Source organism: Lepus europaeus, chromosome 4 (assembly GCF_033115175.1).
Source record: "Lepus europaeus isolate LE1 chromosome 4, mLepTim1.pri, whole genome shotgun sequence".
Classification (NCBI taxonomy): Eukaryota; Metazoa; Chordata; class Mammalia; order Lagomorpha; family Leporidae; genus Lepus; species Lepus europaeus.
The window spans coordinates 90,414,990-90,434,805 of NC_084830.1; positions in this window are offsets into that span (position 1 = coordinate 90,414,990).

Genomic DNA, 19,816 nt, shown 5'->3' on the forward strand with positions numbered 1-19,816 from the left:
CTGGTCTAAAATATTTTACTTTACAATAACTATTTATAAACCATTGTCATTTTTCCTTTTTAAAGAAAGAAAAATTTGGGCAGATGTGCTGCAGCAGGTAAAGCCACCACAAGTGATCCTAACCACATAATATAAACGGAATACATGGGGCCACAATGCCAGCATCCCATAGAGGAGCACCAATTTGAGTCCTAGCTGCTCCACTTCCAATCCAGCTCCCTGCTAATGTGTATGGGAAAGCAGCAGAAGATGGCCTGAGTGCCTGGGCCTCTGACACACACATGGGAGACCTAAGGAGTTCTAGGCTCCCAGTTTCAACCTGGCCCAGTCCTGGCTGTTGCTGCTATTTGGGGAGTTAACCAGAAGATGGGAGATAGATTTCTCTCTCTTTCTCTCCCCCTGCCCCACCCTCTGCCTTTCAAAAATAAATAAATCTTAAGGAAAGGATGGAGGAAATATCAAGAAACTTGGTTGAAACAGCCAATATACAGAGAGCATCAAATAAATGCATATAACTTTTCAAAATAAGATGTCTGTATCAATACCACAAATGTTGCAAATGGAATTGTTCTCTTATAAGTTTCTTCCATTATACATGGAGTGGTGTAGCATTAACATCAAATAGACTGTGATGAGTTAAAGATGCCTGGTAATTACCTAGAGCAATCACACGAACAATAAACAAAATAAGAGAGCTAAAGGGCCATTTGTAGAGATAAAATGGAATACTAAAAATACTTGATCAATCAAAAAGAGGGCAGGGAAAGAGGAGCAGAGAATGGGAAGAAAGTAAGCTTAACACTAATGGCAACAACAGGAGTCACTGTGCACTTACTCCCCATGTAGGATCTCTGTCCTTAATGTGTTATACTATGGGAATTAATGGAAAAACTACTACTCAAACAGTACTCTATACTTTGTGTGTCTGTGTGGGTGCAGTCTGTTGAAATCTTTACTTAGTATACACTAAGTTGATCTTCTGTATATAAAGATAATTGAAAATGAATCTTGATGAAGAATGGGATGGGAGAAGGAGTAGGAGATGGGATGGTTTGCAGGTGAGAGGAAAGTTATGGGGTGAAAAACCACTATAATCCAAAAGTTGTACTTTCAAAATTTATATTTATTAGATAAAAGTTTTCTAAAAAAAAAATCCACTAACGGTAACCGCAGTAGCAGGCGGAGATCTGGGAATCCCGCCAATATGCATTGTTTGTTCCATTGCTTCCAGTTCAGGATTTGGAGAGAGGGCTGTTCAGTGTGCCACGTGTCTGACTTCTGCTCCTGCTCCTTTGTAAGCTGTTAATACAATGGAAACAACAGAAATAATTTGTTCAATGAATCTTTGGCTGCTAAAACTTTCATGATAGTATTGCCTGCCATCTTTCCTTTTGTTCTCTGTGCCCATGTGCATTTATTCCTTTTGTTTTTTGCATATTCCACTTTTTAAAAAGATTTATTTGAAAGGCAGAGCAACAGAGAGAGAGAGAGGGAGAGAAAGACCTTCCATCCACAAGTTCACTCCCCAGATGGCCACAACAGCTGGGGACAGGCTAGGCTGAAGCCAGGGGACAGGCCAGGCTGAAGCCAGGAGCCAGGAACTCTACCTGGGTCTCCCACATGGATGGCAAGGGCCTAAGCACTTGACCCATCTGCTGCTGCTTTCCCAGGTTCATTGGCAGGGAGCTGGATAGGAAGTGGAGCAGCTGGGACTCAAATCAGTGCTGCTATATGGGATAACGGCATTGTGGCCCCAAGTATTTGAATAAAAAAAACAATTCTCTTAGTATCTCAAATAAGGTTGTGGTGAAAGCAGAAATAAATGTGTGTGTTTAGTTTGTCACATGAACCAAAGTCCAGAGGTGATACTTTTAATTCGTGTTGGCATGTGGACTCCATTTTAGAATAAGTTCCTTTTACATGTGGGAATACAGAGGGCAGGTATACCAGATTCTGGACTCATAGTTGAAACATTAGAGGCTGTCTATTCTAACAAATATTTATTAGCATCTGCAGTTGCTATCAATATGTGTTTCAATTAAAATCAGACTATAACCATTACATACAGTTAATATGATGATTATTTCATGTAACTTAACAGGTGAATATCCTGCCTGCACTTGAGTTATACTGTTGACAGGCAACATGTTTCATTACAAATAGCTCTACTTAGAATGTTATTGTTTTGATCAAGTACATGGGTACTTCAATTGTGGAAAGGAATTTGGTGCAAATAATTTGAAACTCATCCACAGGTTTTTGATAATATATATTTCTAACAAACTTTTAGAAGGTCATTCAGGAGAGCGGCAAGATGGCGGAATAGGCAGGGAGCACACAATTAGTCCGGGGGGAGAGAAAGCTTAATATAAGTGGAGATACTGCAGGGTCAAGGAAGAGTAGGGGATGAAACAGCAGAGGAAACTCTTCCGGAACTAGTGATTCACAGTGGACCTGCGTGGAGAGCGTGGGAGCCCAAGTTCGGGACACCAGCGGCAGACTCAACGCACCAGCGCTGGAACGCGAGGTGAGCCGAACCTCAATAGCCCGAGATACCAGCAGGCAAGCGGAAAGAGGAGGCTAGAGGGAACGAGGCTTGAAACTCCGTGGGGAAAAGTTCACCAGGCTAACTAGAAGAGAGATAGGAAAAAAATTAAAAAAGTGACCGATACGGACACAAGTTTCTCTCTCTCCACTCACCTCTCAAAGGCGAGCAAGACAGAGCAGGCGCCATTTTGGACATACATCATAAGCAGGGCGACCTCAGGTCTGCACCAGCCCTGAGCCTAGCAGAAAAACCTGACTCTGGGGGGAGGGGTGAAATAACAGGAGATTAGCATCTAACTTGGCAACCCAGTGGGAGACTGCAGGAGAATTGGAGCCCACACTGAGGGCAGCAGAGATTCCCTGTGTGGTCCTTGGGAAAGAGCTTCCGATCTCTGGCTCCTGTGGGTTTATCATTTGCCTGCTAACTAACTCCAATTACATTCAGCTGTGCGGAATTACTTCCCTTTTAAATCAAAAAAAGAAAGAGAGATTTATCACACCTAACCTTGGAGTGTCATCTTTGACACACCCTCAACCCTGAGGAACCAAACATAACTCTCAGTCCACACTCATCTCAAGCCTCTCAGGCTCCACTGAAAGCAGACAGTCCACTTAATATAGAGCCATAGTGTAACAAGAAAAAACACCACAGTGAAGAAACCAAATATCTCCAACATGCCAAACAACAAATGCAAAAACCAAGCTAACAAGAACAAGGAAGACACTATGATGCCCCCAAATGAAAAAGACACCCCAATTCAAGATTATGAAGATGATGAGATTGAAGAAATGCAAGAAGCGGATCTCAAAAAATTGATAAGAACATTAAGAAGTTCTCAAAAACAAATTCTTGAACTACAGAAATCCTTAATGGACAAGATAGAAAATCTCTCTCGTGAAAGTGAAATATTAAGGAGGAATCAAAATGAAATGAAACAACTAGTGGAACAAGAAACTGTGATAGTGACGAGAAATCATAATGAAATGAAGAATTCAATAGATCAAATGACAAACACATTAGAGAGCCTTAAAAACAGAATGAGCGAAGCAGAAGAGAGAATATCAGACTTAGAAGACAGAGAACAGGAAAGGAAACAGGCAAACCAAAGAAAAGAAGAAGAAATTAGAAATCTAAAAAATATTGTCGGGAATCTACAGGATACTATTAAAAAACCCAACATTCGGGTTCTAGGAGTTCCTGAAGGCATGGAGAGGGAGAAAGGATTAGAAGGCCTTTTTAGTGAGATACTAGCAGAAAATTTCCCAGGTTTGGAGAAGGACAGAGGCATCTTAGTACAGGAAGCTTATAGAACCCCTAATAAACATGACCAAAAGAGATCCTCACCACGACATGTTGTAATCAAACTCACCACAGTGAAACATAAAGAAAAGATCCTAAAATGTGCAAGAGAGAAACGTCAGATTACTCTTAGAGGATCTCCAATTAGACTCACAGCAGACTTCTCATCAGAAACCCTACAAGCTAGAAGGGAATGGCGAGACATAGCCCAGGTACTAAGAGAGAAAAACTGCCAGCCCAGAATACTATATCCTGCAAAGCTCTCATTTGTGAATGAAGGTGAAATTAAGACTTTTCATAGCAAACAGAAACTGAAAGAATTTGTTGCCACTCATCCTGCCCTGCAAAAGATGCTTAAAGATGTGTTACACACAGAAACACAGAAACATGGTCACCAATATGAAAGAAGGTAAAGGAAGGAAACCTCACAGCAAAAGATCACAGGAAGCTCAATTTCTCTTTGACATAGAATTAAACTCTGATGCTCTGTTAAATCAATGTGTTAAAGTAATCTATTATGTTCTCTTGATGTCTGTTAAATTCTAATTGTTCAAAAACAGCTGAATTTTTATTAAGAGCTATGGGTTATTTAAATATGTGCTTATTTTCAAAGATTTGAATAATCACCTTGTAACAATGATCAAATTTGGTCTATGTTATGTCATGATTTTAAGAAATCTTATTTCAACCAGATATTTTGGATTTTGAGCCTTCTTGGCATTCTTGACAGGCATTCAGAAAATCAAAGTTTCAAACAATCTGGTCTCTAAAATGTCCAGTAAATCCTGGACTTTGGTTTTTCCAGTTTGGGCCCAACTGAAAAAATCGAAGGACCTATGTCTCTCATCTTATAGAGACACCAACTAATCAGTCTATTTGGAGTATATTAGAAGGACTGTCAAGATGTGATGTGGTACCAGACTTTAAGTTTCTATAATGGAAAATGCTATTAATACAAATGTTTGAGAATTAAAAAGTCTAATGATCTTGTGTTACTAGACATGATAGTTATCTTAATGAGAAAGCCCCAGAGGCCTAAAGGGTTAAATACTTGTAAAATCCTACAGGTGCTTTCAAAAATACTGTGAAGTAAGCAAGTGCCTCTTGTTGGTTGATAAGTTTATAATTTTAAACATGGCGACTTAAAGTCTTTTGTCATCCACAGTTATATATGATGTGCTGCTCATAAAACTAAAGCGTTGTTGGTTCTGTGTTTAGCTGTCCTCCTATAGGTTCCTATGGACTTTTTCCAGCCACTTTTATTGTATTCAGTACTTTGGGATGGCTCTGTAAACAGATGAAGCCAATAATGTATTAACAGTACCAACTGAGAGAAAGTATGGTTAACTGAGGTTACTAAAAACAAAAAGCAATTCAAATCAATTGGCAATCTACAAAAAGAGTTAAAGATTTTAAAAGCTATTATTAAAATTGCTATATTGGTCTATTATGCTATATTATATGTGTGTACATATTGTATGTCCACATGGGGAAATTTTATTAAGAGTTTTATTTTAAATGGCTTATAGATAAGATTGTCCATAAATTTAAGCTGCTAAAATCAATCAAAGATACATTTTAATTTGTGGGACCTGAATCTGTGTATCATATGTTTTAGACTTGTTGGTAGAAAGAAACTAAAAACATTTTAGATGGTTGTGCTTAAGTTTACTGCCTAAACAAACTACACCATGTTAGATATTTAAGAGGTGTTTTCAAATACATGATTCTTAAAATTTATAGAAGGCATTGGACCTTTCGGTAAATGTTTTCGTAAGTTGTTATCTAGTGGTTGAAACTGTTTGCTAAGTATTCATGTGATATTGCTATTGTCAGCAAGCGATCTAGGACTTGCTCCCTCATTTCTCTATTCTAAGCCCAACTTGTTCTTTCATTTCTCTATTCTCTTCAAGGTAGGAAACTAATTCTATTATGAAGGAATCTGTAGGATGCACAATTTAATCTTTAGACCTTATAAAAGAGATGGCTAACATTTTTCTGTAATAGCATAGCCAAAATAAGAACTTAAATAATAATCTCATAGCTAGATTCACTTCGCCATCAGCGAAGTATACAGTAAGTAGAAAAAACCTCCCTTTCAGACCAAAGGGAAAGAAAGTTTTAAAGTGAGAATATAATTTTCCTCATGGGCATTGTCTACCTTAGAAAAACTACTACAGAACATGCCTTTGACTATAGACTTGTAGTTCAGGCCACTGAAGATTAGAGATGGGACTTGGGCACTCCCTTGACTTGCATCCTCTGGTCTGCTTTAACACAAACCAGGAGGAAAAGAAAGCTCGGCATCAGAAGCAATGGGTGGCAGGCCTATTAATGGCTGATCTGTACAGTGATCTGCCCTCAAGGAGACCCAACAGGCCAGTCCACTGCAGTGGCTTTCAGTGTGGTAAGCCTGGGCTTCAGCAGAAGTCAGCTTGTGAAGAGCCCTGGCAGCTCTGCCAAGAGTTGGATCACTGGAAATGGACCTGCCCTGGAGTCGAAGGAAGCCCAGGTCAGAGCCACAGATCTTATTGGCTCTAAGCTGAAAAGCCCTTCACTCAGCCCAACTTCCAAAGTGACCACTGCAGCTGAGGGGATGGTCAAGTAGGGTCAGCAACATTGCAGGCAGAACTGTAAATTTCTTGTTAGAGATGCCACCTGCCTTTACCTGGCCAGCTCTCCTCCCAGGCCAGCCAAGTAATGAAAGTCAACAGAGTGCCTTCCCCTAGGAGGTTCACACCTCCCTTAGGATATAACCCATGTGAAGAGATAGATAGGTCTGGGCCTCTTAACAAGGCCTAAAGCCCAACAGATTATTATCAAGCCCCTTCTATGAGGTTCTATTTGCCTCTCAATCAGAAAACTTAATTGTAGCTTAGACAGCACCTTTCTTAGCTCCTCCAATAATGACTCTGTCCTTTGTTCTAGGCCCTGTCTAGCGCACTTGGGCCTCATTCCTTTGTAATCATAACCTCTACTCTACCACCAATGGCTCTACTCCCAACCTGTGTGTACTGATGGTCCTCTTCCCCACTTAATGCTGTATAATTGTTCAAACCTGGTAAATGCCACTCTTAGGATCATTGGTTACTATCCTCACTCTGTCTTTTATGACCTTGTCTAAATATGATCATTGTCGGTAAACTTGGAAGGCTTCCATAGCCTTGGCAACTCATGATGACAGCCTAGGATGGTTACTGGTGCCATAAACTAGAGTGTCAATTTGTTGGGTCAACAACAGGAGCCATTGTGTACTTGCTCCTCATGTGGGATCTCTGTCCTTAATGTGCTGTACATTGTGATTTAATGCTATAACTAGTACTCAAACAGTATGTTTCACTTTGTGTTTCTATGTGGGTGCAAACTGTTGCAATCTTTATACTAAATTGATCTTCTGTATATAAAGAGAATTGAAAATGAATCTTGATGCAAATGGAAGGGGAGAGGGAGCGGGAGAGGGGAGGGTTGCGGGTGGGAGGGAAGTTATGGGAGGGGGAAGCCATTGTAAGCCATAAGCTGTACACTGGAAATTTATATTCATTAAATAAAAGTTAAAAAAAAGAAGGTCATTCATATCAGTTTCTTTTTATTTTCAATATTTGGGTAAAGTTCTACCTTTTACTTTTCGATGGACATTTGGTGTGGCAGTTAAGTTGCCACTTGGAATGGCTATATCTCATATAGGAGTGATTGTCTCAGCTCCTCTACTTCTGATCCACCTTCCTGCTAATGCCCTGCCAGGCAGCAGATGAAGGTTCTTGTACTCGGGTCCCTGCCACCAACATGGAAGACCTGGATTGAGTTCCAGGCTCTTGGGTTTGGTCTGGCCCAGCCCTGGAACTTGGAGAATGAACCAGTGATTGGAAAATCTCCCTCATTCTATGTTGCTATCCCTGCCTTTCAAATAATATGGAAAAAAAAATTTACTTTCTTTTTATTTATTTCAAAACATAAATTCATTATTTTTGTCATTTAAAATGTTATTGTTTTTATTTATTTGTTTAAAAAGACACATTTATTTATGTGAAAGTCAGGGTAACAGAGAGAGGGAGAGACAGAGAGAGAGAGAGAGGTCTTCCATCTGCTGGTTAACTTCCCAACTGACTGCATTGGCCAGAGCTCAGCCATGTGGAAACCAGGAGCCAGGAGCTTCATCCCAGTCTCCCACATGGGTGGTAGGGGCCCAAGTGCTTGGCCTATCTTCCCGCTGCTTTTCCCAGACCATTAGTAGGTAGCTGGATATGAAGTGGAACAGCTGGGACTTGAACCTACACCCATATGGGATGCTGGCCTTGCAAGTAGTATCTTAAAAATGTTTTTAACGCTAAATAATTTATGCCACATTTTGACATAAAAGATTAAGCAGGCCGGCGCCGTGGCTTAACAGGCTAATCCTCCGCCTTGCGGCGCCGGCACACCGGGTTCTAGTCCCGGTTGAGGTGCTGGATTCTATCCCGGTTGCCCCTCTTCCAGGCCAGCTCTCTGCTATGGCCCGGGAAGACAGTGGAGGATGGCCCAAATGCTTGGGCCCTGCACCCGCATGGGAGACCAGGAGAAGCACCTGGCTCCTGGCTTCGGATCAGCGAGATGCGCTGGCCGCAGCGGCCATTGGAGGGTGAACCAGCGGCAAAAAGGAAGACCTTTTTCTCTGTCTCTCTCTCACTATCCACTCTGCCTGTCAAAAAAAAAAAAAAAAAAACATTTAAAAAAAAAAGATTAAGCAAATGTATGTGTTGTATACTTGTAAACAGACCATGTGACTGTGACCCTCCTTGTAAATTTTTTTTATTTTTATTTTTTTTAACTTTTATTTAGTAGATATAAATTTCCAAAGTACAGTTTATGGATTACAATGGATTTTTCTCCCCTATAACTTCCCTCCCCCCCGCAACCCTCCCATCTCCTGCTGTAAATTTTTTAAAGAAATAATTGCAAAAGTGAGGTTTTGAATTGATAGATTGTTGCAAAACCATTTTTTTTTTTTTTTTGGACAGGCAGAGTGGACAGTGAGAAAGACAGAGATAAAGGTCTTCCTTTGCTGTTGGTTCACCCTCCAATGGCTGCTGCGGCCGGTGCACTGCGCTAATCCGAAGGCAGGAGCCAGGTGCTTCTCCTGGTCTCCCATGGGGTGCAGGGCCCAAGGACTTGGGCCATCCTCCACTGCACTCCCTGGCCACAGCAGAGAGCTGGCCTGGAAGAGGAGCAACCGGGACAGAATCCGGTGCCCCAACCGGGACTAGAACCCGGTGTGCCAGCGCCACAAGGTGGAGGATTAGCCTATTGAGCTGCGGTGCCGGCTAGCAAAACCATTTTATGACATTTGTGCTGGTGGGTGAAACCATCCAGTAGAGGGAGCAGCTGTGCCTTTCATCACCCTAAAACAAGTGTTCTTATCTGGGCCTCATGCAGGGTGGTTGGCTTAGTGGCCCTGTGACCCCCTGCATTAACACTTTTGACTGGGTTCAGGTCGAGTCCTGACCCACGGACAACAAACAGGACGTGTCTCACCTCTATCTTGAGTGTCCACTTCCAGGTGGACAGTCACAGCCTAGCCCACACCTGTCTTTTAAGGCATCAGCATGAGACATAGATGAAAGTAGCAGGGAAAGAGAGGTTGATGCAAATGGAAGAGATTAGAAAGAGGCAGTGAAAAACATAAGTAAAAGTCCACAAGGCTGAGGGGAGAGGGCTGGAGGGATGAGCTGGGTACCTGCTGAATGGGCATCACAGGGAGGCTGAGAGGTGCCGTGTGGTTAGCCTGATGGAAAGCTGGCGTGTCCCTGAGGACCAGGGCTCTTAGGGTCACCACATGGCTGTGTAGGGCCCTTATGGGCACCAGCTGCTTCTATAGCAGTTGTTTCCTGCCTTCCAGGCTGCTCAGGGGCCCTCTGACTGTTCCCACTGACCAGGAAATACTGGGTTTGCAGGAGAGAGAACTTTGCAAGGTCAGAGCAGGAAGGATTCAGAATCCCTCTGGGCCATCTTGGTGAGTTTATTCTGTTGTTAATCCATCTTTCTGTCTAGATGTCTGTCTGTGGGTACATTTGTTACTCATTCATCCTCCATCAATATTATCCTATCAAGATTCTGTTTTATTGCCCGGGAGACCCAAGTGCTTCAGAGGTATTTCAGGGATTGTAGAGATGGGCTGGTCTGCTGCTCTCAGGTTGAGGAGGTAGAGTTTTTTTTAGACAGACAAGGAGAGATCACATCCACTCATTCACTCTCCAAATGTCTGTGATGGCTAGGATTGGGCCAGGCCAAAGCCAGGAGCTGGGAACTCAAGCCCAGTCTCCCACGTGGATGACAAGGGACCCAAATACTTAAGCCAGCAGTTGCTGTCTCCTAGGGTGCACTTTAGAAGGAAGCTGCATTGAAAGTAGAAGAGCAAGAACTTGAACGAGGATTCCAATATTCCCATGTGGGCGTCCTAAAGTGGTGACTTAACTGCTGTGCCCAAAGCCTGCCTCCTTTGTGGTCTTAACTTTAGAGGGGGATTCTCCAGTGTTTCACCTTTAGGTACAAAATAAAGCTGTTGATCTGAGAAACATAGGTTAGGTTAAAAGGAATACACCTGCTCCTAGTCTACTCCAAGTTTCTTCCAATCAGTAATAGATGCTGAATTTTGTCAGTGCCCTTGTGGTTTCTATCAAATGATTCCATAGTAGTTCATATTTGACCTGTTTGTGTAATCTCCTAAAGTGACCCTCAATCTAAGGACTTCCTAAGGCTAAAATATCACTATAGTTCTGGAATCAATCACATTTGATCATGGTGAAGTATTCTAAGATAACAAATACATTTTGTACCTATTTTCAAATCTTTGATGTATTTTTAGTTTATTAGCAGTGTAACTCAGCTGTGGCCACCTGCAGATTTAATAATGAATTTTATGTGTTCATCCAAGGGGTTACTGAAAATGTTGACCATACCATAACCAGGTTTAAAACCCAGAAATACATTAAAGGAACTCAAAATTCCTATTAGAATCCCAGTTCTGCAATTCATTATACTTAAATTTGGTTTTTAATTTGGGAGGACAGGAGATAGAAAGCTCCCATCTGAGACCAGGAGGAAGCACCTGGCTCCTGGCGTCAGATCGGCGCAGCACCGGCCGTAGCGGCCTTTTGGGGGGGTGAACCAACGGAAGGAAGACCTTTATTTCTGTCTCTCTGTCTCTCTCACTGTCTAACTCTGCCTGTCAAAAAAAAAAAAAAAAAAAAAAAAAAGAAAGAAAGGTCCCATCTACTGGTTAACGTTGGCAGGTTGAAGGTGGGAACCAAGAACTCAATCCAGGTCTTCCACACTGGTGGCAGAGACCCAAATACTTGATCCATCATCTGCTGCCTTCCAGGATGTGCATAAGCAGGAATTTAGAGTCAGGGGCCAAAGTCAGGCACTGGAATCTAGGTATTCTAATATGGGACTTGGGCATCCTAATTAGTATCTTAACTGCTAAGGCTAAACATCCGCCCTTATTATAGTCTTCATTGTACAGTTCATTAACTGTGAGACTATAGCAAACAAAATTGGAAATTTTGGTTTGTTTAAAAAAATGTAGTCTGCAAGGTATTTAATTTTGAATAATAAGGGAGGTCTAATCCTCTGTCTTATACAGATGTGTTCTTTAGGATTGCTTTTAGCTGCAATTAATAGAAACTGACTCAAACTAGCTTGAAAAAAAAAAAAACAACTGAATCTTCTATGAGAAGCCCAGGGTCATTCTGCTTTCTGGGCTTTGAGCCTGGCCTCTGCAACTGTAGGCTGACTCCCCTCAGCCTGGACACCAAGCCCAGCCCCAGCCTTTCCTCACAAGTCTCTTTTCTTTGTCTAAAAGTTGCTACAGATACTTGTTCACTCCTCACTGGCCCAAAGCAGTGCACAGTGAACAGCGGAGCAATGTGGTTAAATGAGTTTACTTTGGTTGCTATGGTTTAAATATTATGTGGCTCCTGAAATCATGAAACACTTTAAATTAGTGGTACCTGGAGAGTGGGAACTTAAGCTAGTTATAGTGTTTAAGAGGTGGACAGAGTGGGAGGTCCTTAGACCACTGGGAGCATACCTTCAGAGGGTAATTCTCATGAGAGGGAGGGATGCTTATAATAGCTTGAGTTGGGCCCAGCTACTCTCTGCTTCCTAACTTGCTAACTTCTTCTGCATATACTCCACTATTGCTATCCACCCATCCACTGCCTGACCTTGGGCTTGAACCTCCAAAGCTCTGATGTAGACAGATTGCTCTTTCTTTCATACATAGTTTGTCTTGGTTATTTTATTGTAGTACGAACAACTGATTAATGCAGCATTGTTGTGTATGTTGCAAGTAAGGAGATAATCAAAGTTGGATTTCATAAATCACATGGTTTATTGCTGTATAAACAGTATTTCTATTAGTTCACAATGCTCAAAGAGAGAGTAAGAGGAACAAACCCCACAGGTAACATATCTATAGACAACCAGATGAATTAATCACACAAATTCTTTTTTATTTTATTTTATTTTATTTTATTTTATTTTATTTTTATTTTTTGACAGGCAGAGTGGACAGTGAGAGAGAGACAGAGAGAAAGGTCTTCCTTTTGCCATTGGTTCACCCTCCAATGGCCGCCACGGTACGCGCGCTGCGGCCAGCCCATCGCGCTGATCCAATGGCAGGAGCCAGGTGCTTATCCTGGTCTCCCATGGGGTGCAGGGCCCAAGCACTTGGGCCATCCTCCACTGCACTCCCTGGCCACAGCAGAGAGCTGGCCTGGAAGAGGGGCAACTGGGACAGGATGGGTGCCCCGACCGGGACTAGAACCCGGTGTGCCGGCATCACAAGGCGGAGGATTAGCCTAGTGAGCCGCGGCGCTGGCCTAATCACACAAATTCTAAAATGATTCAAGTCCAGTAAATTCGGAAGGAAGCTGGCTTCTGTGCAAAGGAAAGTCTAATTAAAGCTTGAAGTTGAACCTTTATATGAGAGCTTTTCTAGAAAACATGGCTTGACCATCACAGTGGAGGTCAGCAAAGATACATAAAATTCCTCAGTACTAGAAGACAGTGCCACTGTTGGTAGGTGAGAATTCAGTGCTCCAAGGCTAGCATACTGTTGCATTGTCACAGCCCAAGCTCTCAGTGTTTGGAGAAGCAGCTTACAGAGTTCAATCCTTTCCCAGCCTCAGCTCTCAAAGTGTTGGTCAATCTCTTGAGTTTATACATATGGTGAAGTCATGTAGTTGAGGTCAGTGTCTCACATGTGGGGGATCCTGATAGGATTTGAAGTAGCATTCCTGAGTGGAGGGGAGCTCACTGCAAGTTCTCACCTGTGGGGTCTGATAAGATGTTGCACTCTCAAAAAGAGAGGGGGGTTCACTCCAAACATGTACTATTTATGTAAATGTTTGGAATCATTTGAAAGCTATGTAACAAGCACCATCTGGTAGAGGAGGAGAAGTACCTGAACATAACAGGGTTCTGTTGGCAAAGCAGCAGCAGCTGGAAGTGGATGGATGTTGGTTGGGTGGGCAGTTGAGCACACTGTATCATGATCAGGTGAAGTGACACTTCCCATTGTGGGAAGTCAGAGGGGGCACCTCCCAGAGACTTTGCTGGGATGATTGGAAGGGAGCAGAACCCTTGGTAGAGCTTTGCATATAGGCTTAAATTTTAATTTACACCACTGCCAATGTAAGAACAAGTTGTCAGAAACAGGTATTACGTAACACGTGCTAAAGAGTTCTCCATCCTTTCCCAACAAGGCTATGTTGTCAGCAAGTCAGATATTTTGTAGTGTTATTTTGTATTAATATCTACTCAGGCTGCACAGTACTTATCTTGGGTAAATAGTCTCCCAGGACTTCCAGTATGAATCTGTCCATTTGGGTCAAGAGCTCATTGGTCTAGTGTGTCAGGCATTCCCAAGGTACTGTATGTCATCAATTTCTCTCTCAGGATGGCTTGTTATGGGAATCAGGAGGTAAGAAAGTGAAGTGGTGAGCTTGCAAGAAGTCTCTAGGAAGGATGACCCTAACATGGACATGAGTCTGACCAGAGGACTCGCTCTGAAGGTGACTGTAGTCATGCCGGGGCTGCCTTTTGGCAGATTGAGTCCTCTCCTGAGCATGGTACCGGTGTTTGGCATAGCAGTTAAGGTGCTTCTTAGGAAGCTCGCACCCCATATAGGCGTGCCTGGGTTTGGGTCCTGGCTCTGCTCCTGATTCCAGCACCCTGGTGGCTCAAGTGTTGGGTTCCCGCCATCCATATATGAGACTTAGACTAAATTCCTGGCTCCTAGCTTTGATTCTGCCCAGTGTCAGCTGTTGTAGGCATTTGGGAAATGAGTGAACAAATGGTAAAACTCTGTCTCTCCTCTGTCTTTCTCTCTGTCTCCTCTGTCTTTCAAATTAAAATAAAGAATTTGATGCTACAGTCCTGGGAGCAGATGGTTGGGCCCTGCTCTTCTTTTACTAACAGTCTCCCTCAGAAAAGGCCCTCCCTGCTGTGTACTCCAGAGGCACAGGCTTTGCATCTTTGAACACTGGCCCCCTCATGCACATCTCCTGAGGAAAATCTATTCGCAGCTTTGGGCGAAGGGATGCAGCAGGACATTTTGAGCCAGGGGAATATAATCCATAAACATTGACTTGCACTGGCTTTGGATGCTTAACATCTGTAAATATCCTCAGCAGGACACTTGATGTCCTCAGTAAGTCAGCTTTGATGGACTTCCTAGAAAACGATCTGTCCTCACACCTTAGCTTCCGTTGTGAAATCGTCCATGCCACAGTGAGCATGGAAAGGGGAAGTGCTGACTCCAGATGGGGGCAACACAGGGGGTCAGGGACTGTGTCCTCTTCCTTCTGAGGTTTTCACCTAAGACTGGAAAAATAGAAAATAGGCTTTAAAAGGTTATTGTCAAGGCTAGTGTTGTGGCATAGTGGGTTAAGCTGCCACCTGTGACCCCAGCATCCCACATGGGCTCTGGTTTGGTTCCCAGCTGCTCTACATCTGATCCAGCTCCCTGATAATGTGCCTTGGAAAGCAGAAGAAGATGGCCCAATTACTTGGGCCCCTGACACTCACATAGGAGACCTGGATGAAGCATGAAGCTCCTGGCTCCTTGCTTAGGCCTGGCTCAGCTCTGAGTAGTAAGGTTATTTGCGAAGTGAACCAGCAGAAGGAAGATCTCTGTCTCTCCCTCTCTGCCTGTAACTCTGCTTTTCAAATAAATAAATAAATCTCTTAAAATTATTATCCTAGAATGTAAACATTAGAGCCATACTTATATCTAAATATTCTATTTTACAACATATCATTTTAATAAAAATTTTTCTTAGAGAAAGATGTCAGAGTGACTCTGCATGTTAAAATGAATGCAGTTACTAAGCAGTTTTTATTGGGGTATGCACATTTAAAATATTTATTTGAAAGGCAGAGTGACAAAGAAATAGAGGGAGAGAAAGAGAAAGAGAGAGACTGATCTCTTCCATCTGCTGCTTCACTCCCCAGATACCTGCAACAGGGCTGGGCTGGGCTGAAGCTAGGAGCCTAGAACTCCATCTAGGACTCCCACGTGGGTGGCAGGGGCATAAGAACTGGAGACGTTATCTGCTGACTTCCCAGGCAAATTAGCAGGGGACTGGGTTGGAAGTAGAGCAATTGGGATTTGAAACAGCACTCGGATATCAGATGCTGGTGTTGCAAGTGGCAGCTTAACCAGGTGCGCCACAATGCCAGCCCTGGGGTATCTACATTTTGAAACTGATAAGCAAATATCCTAAACTATTTAGTTTGTATTTTCCTGCCACATTGCTGCTAAATATAAGTAATGATCACGGGATAAATAGGACATGCTAAGCACCACACTCAGCTTGCATGGTAAAAAACAAACGGGAATACCCATGACCCTAAACTGTGACCTGTTCAGCCTTGCAAATAACTCATATATATATATATATATATATATATATATAGCTATATATATATATATATATATATATATATATATATATATAGCTTTCCCTTAAAACATAAAAAAAGCAGAGCTTCATTCCCCAGCTAAGATGAGGAAGAAGGCAATTAAAGATGACTTTCCTGAGAATCTGTGAGTCCCTGAGTGGCTTCCTGCCAGAACTGCCTGTTCAGATAAGTTCAGGAGGTGTTTCAAGTTGACTCATGTGTTGCTGAGCTCAGACTGTCTAGGTGAGCCTGGGGCTATCTCGCACCAACCACCAGTGACTGAAGGTAGGCATGGGGTTAATGGACAGGTGATGACCTCTGGGGCCATTTCTGCCCTGCATTTTGATATTTGAGGCCAGCATCAGAAGTGGATTCCATGGATGAGCGCCCAGTGTCAGACACTCTCGCACCTCACTGTGTCAAGGGAAGTGTAAAGAATTTCCAAAAGCATAATCAATTCTTGTAAGCAAATCACAACCCCTTGTGGGGCAGGGAGGAGAAATGATAGCTGCAAGGCTGAGAACTCCACGCCTTGCCCCCCCGCCCCCAACACCAAAAAAGGCTGTGGTTATTGGCAGGATGAAGAGCCACAGGCTAACCTTACACATCCAGAACTGGGGACACCCATTCAGCTGAAGCTGTTGGGTTGGGCTCAGAAATAAAATCGTTGTGTTTCCCCCTACTATTCATGCAATATAATTGTTGCTTTTTCTCATTGTATGCTATAGACAGCAATGTCAAGGACGGTTTTGTCTGTCCTTGAACATCATGCTCCACTTTGAACTCTGTGGACTCCTTTGGCCTCACCACATAGAAGGTACCTGGACCAGGTGCTCACCTTTCTCCTGAAAGCATGGCCTTTCCCCTTGCCTCTCTAACAATCACCCCTCACATCCTCTCTTCTCTGAGTTTCTTCTTTGAAGCATCTCCACTGAATGCAGACAGCCAGACACAGGAACAGTGACAGAGCCAACTCCTCTGGGCTCCATTAACATTTGAGACAGAAGCACGTGCTAGGTGGGATGTGGGTGTAAATTGGGACTTTCTTAGTGGGGTTATCTCACTCACTACCAAAAAGCAAGAGCCACATTTCAGGGTGCTTTGGAGTTTTAGTGGATACAGCAAGCAAGACCCCATACGGTTGTTAAAATGTCGTGAAAGGGAAAGGGTAAACTCCTGCATCTGTCAAGGTAGAGTGTTCAGAGTGTAGAGTATTCTCTAGCCTAGCTCAGGAGAACACTTTAGGGCAGAATCCTCAGGCTATTCCCATAGGACTAGTGGGAATGGAGGTGTATAGATCTTGAACTGAGGTGCAGGAGCTGCTGGAAACCCCGGAGATTGATTGCAATCCACTAGGGAAGGGTTGGGACCATGGAAACTTTTCTAGTGCACATGTGTGAGGGCAAGTGGATGAGAAGGGACACATTTCAATTGCAGTGCTGTAGAAGGGACTGTCTCCCAGGACTGCAGCTTTGTATAGAACCCTTTGTTGCTGAAGATGTGAAATTCACAGGCACACAGGTGAGGAGGCACTGCAGGTAGTCTAGGTTCACCACACAAATGACTGACTCAGGGCAGAGATATGGGATTTGAGCTTCACCATGTGCCAGGGACCATGCTGCATCCGTTATATTTCTGACCTCTTTTCTTCTTCTCAAGAAGCCCAGAAGGTAGGGATTGTGGCCTCATTTTCTAGCTGAGGAAAGTAACAGATTTAATAACTCATCCAAGGTCTCTTCACTAGTGAAGGTCTGAGTCTGGACTCCACGTCTCTCTAAGTTATTTTAACCACTGTTTAGACCTCTTAGAAAGAAACAACAGGATTTGTAGACTGGCTGCTTTTGGGAAGGTGATGTAAGGCTTTGCGCCTGGTTTCCTGGGAACATCTATGAGAAATACTAGAATTAGGTGATGGAGGAGGCAGTGTTTTACTGGAGCTGGGACCAATGACCAGATGGAAATACAAGAACTGGGGGAACAGTGACCCAGAGCTGTCCTGAGCAGACTCAATCCAATCTTTTTTTTTTTTTTTTTTTTTTGACAGGCAGAGTGGACAGTGAGAGAGAGAGACAGAGAGAAAGGTCTTCCTTTTACCGTTGGTTCACCCTCCAATGGCCGCTGCGGCTGGCGCACTGCGGCCGGCGCATCTTGCTGACCCGAAGGCAGGAGCCAGGTGCTTCTCCTGGTCTCCCGTGGGGTGCAGGGCCCAAGCACTTGGGCCATCTTCCTCTGCACTCCCTGGCCACAGCAGAGAGCTGGCCTGGAAGAGGGGCAACTGGGAGAGAATCCAGCGCCCTGACCGGGACTAGAACCCGGTGTGCTGGCGCCGCAAGGTGGAGGATTAGCCTGTTGAGCCACGGCGCTGGCCTCAATCCAATCTTAGGGAAGGAAAGGTTCCCATAGAGCCAAGAGAGAGGGCTGAGAAATGACGGCTGAGTCCTCTAGCCTGTAAACCATAGGCAGAAGGAAAAGATGCTGACAGGAAACTGGAGCCAGCACAAAATTGATGGTTCATTAGTGTAAGCTTCAAATCCATACTTTCCTTTTCTTTCTTTCTTCTTTTTTTTTTTTTTTAAAGATTTATTTATTTGAAAGGCAGAGTTACAGAGATTCAGAGAGGGGAGGGGAGAGAGAGAGAGGTCTTCCACCTGCTGGTTCACTGCCTAAATGGCTGCAATGGCCGGAGCTGAGCTGATCTGAAGCCAGTAGCCAGGAGCTTCTTCTGGGTCTTCCATGCAGGTGCAGGGGCCCAAGGACTTGGGCCATCTTCTATTTCTTTCCCAGGCCGTTGCAGAGATCTGCAGTGGAAGTGGAGCCGCCGGGACTCGAACCGGCAGCCATATGGGATGCTGGCACTGAAGGCAGCGGCTTTACCCACTACGCCACAGCGCTGGCCCTGACACTTTCCTTTTCTTAAAGATTTACTTATTTATTTGAAAGAGTTATAGAAACAGAGGGAGAGACAGAGAGAGAGAGAGAGAGAGAGAGAGAGATCTTCCATTCACTGGTTCACTCCTCAAATGGCTGCAATGGTCAGCATTGGGCCAGGCTGAAGCCAGGAGTCAGGCTTCCCCTGTGAGTGCAGGAGCACAACTACTTGGACCATCTTCTGCATTTAGCAGGCCATTAGCAGGGAGCAGGATCAGAAGTGGAGCAGCAGGGACTCAAACTGGTGCCCATATGGGAGAACAGCTTCACCTGCTATGGAGTAGTGGGGCCCCACACACTTTCTTTAAGACAGATTTTTGTATCTGGTTGATAAGTCATGATAGCACATATTTATGGAATCAGGTGTGAAATCCACATTCTCCAGGCATCCTATTCATAGGGGATCATTGCTCCCCACCCTGCTGCCATTTCTCCACCCCCACCACTGTGTTGGGCTGATATTCATTCATAGTGGGTGAGCTATTGCCAGCCTCCTTCTGGCCTCTGCACGGGGAGGTATGTCCTCCTATCCCCAGAGCCCTGGCTGATTCTGAGGTGCCAAAGGCCAGGGAGTAGAACTCAGTGCCAAGTCAGTGTTGCCAACATGAGACCTCAGCTCCTACCTTCAGCCTGTCCTGGCCCTGGTTACATGTGGGGAGTGAACAGATGAAAGATCTCGCTCTCTCTTCCTTTCCAAATAAAATGAAAAAAAAAAAATTGAAACATTTCCCAAATCACTAAAGCATACCAATTCTTTTTTGTTGATTTATAGGTATGTACATAATTTATGTGTAGTAACTGGGACTAAAAAGTCCAACAAAAAATAAATAGATCAGAATGATTTGCTCTCTGGTGCTTCACTTCTGAACTGAACAAGACTGGCGAAGGTGATGCATGAGGTGAGCAGTACCTTGTGACTGTGAAATGGCCTTGCTAAAGATGGATGCTTTTGGGCTAAATGTTGAAGCAGGTCCCTGCACATATTTCAGGCTTGTCAAGAGATGGCTGCTGAGTCTACATTGCGCATAATTGCACAGAGCTGCCAGGCTGCTTAGATGGGTGTTGGAGTGACTCACAAATGGCCGTGGAGGGTTCCTG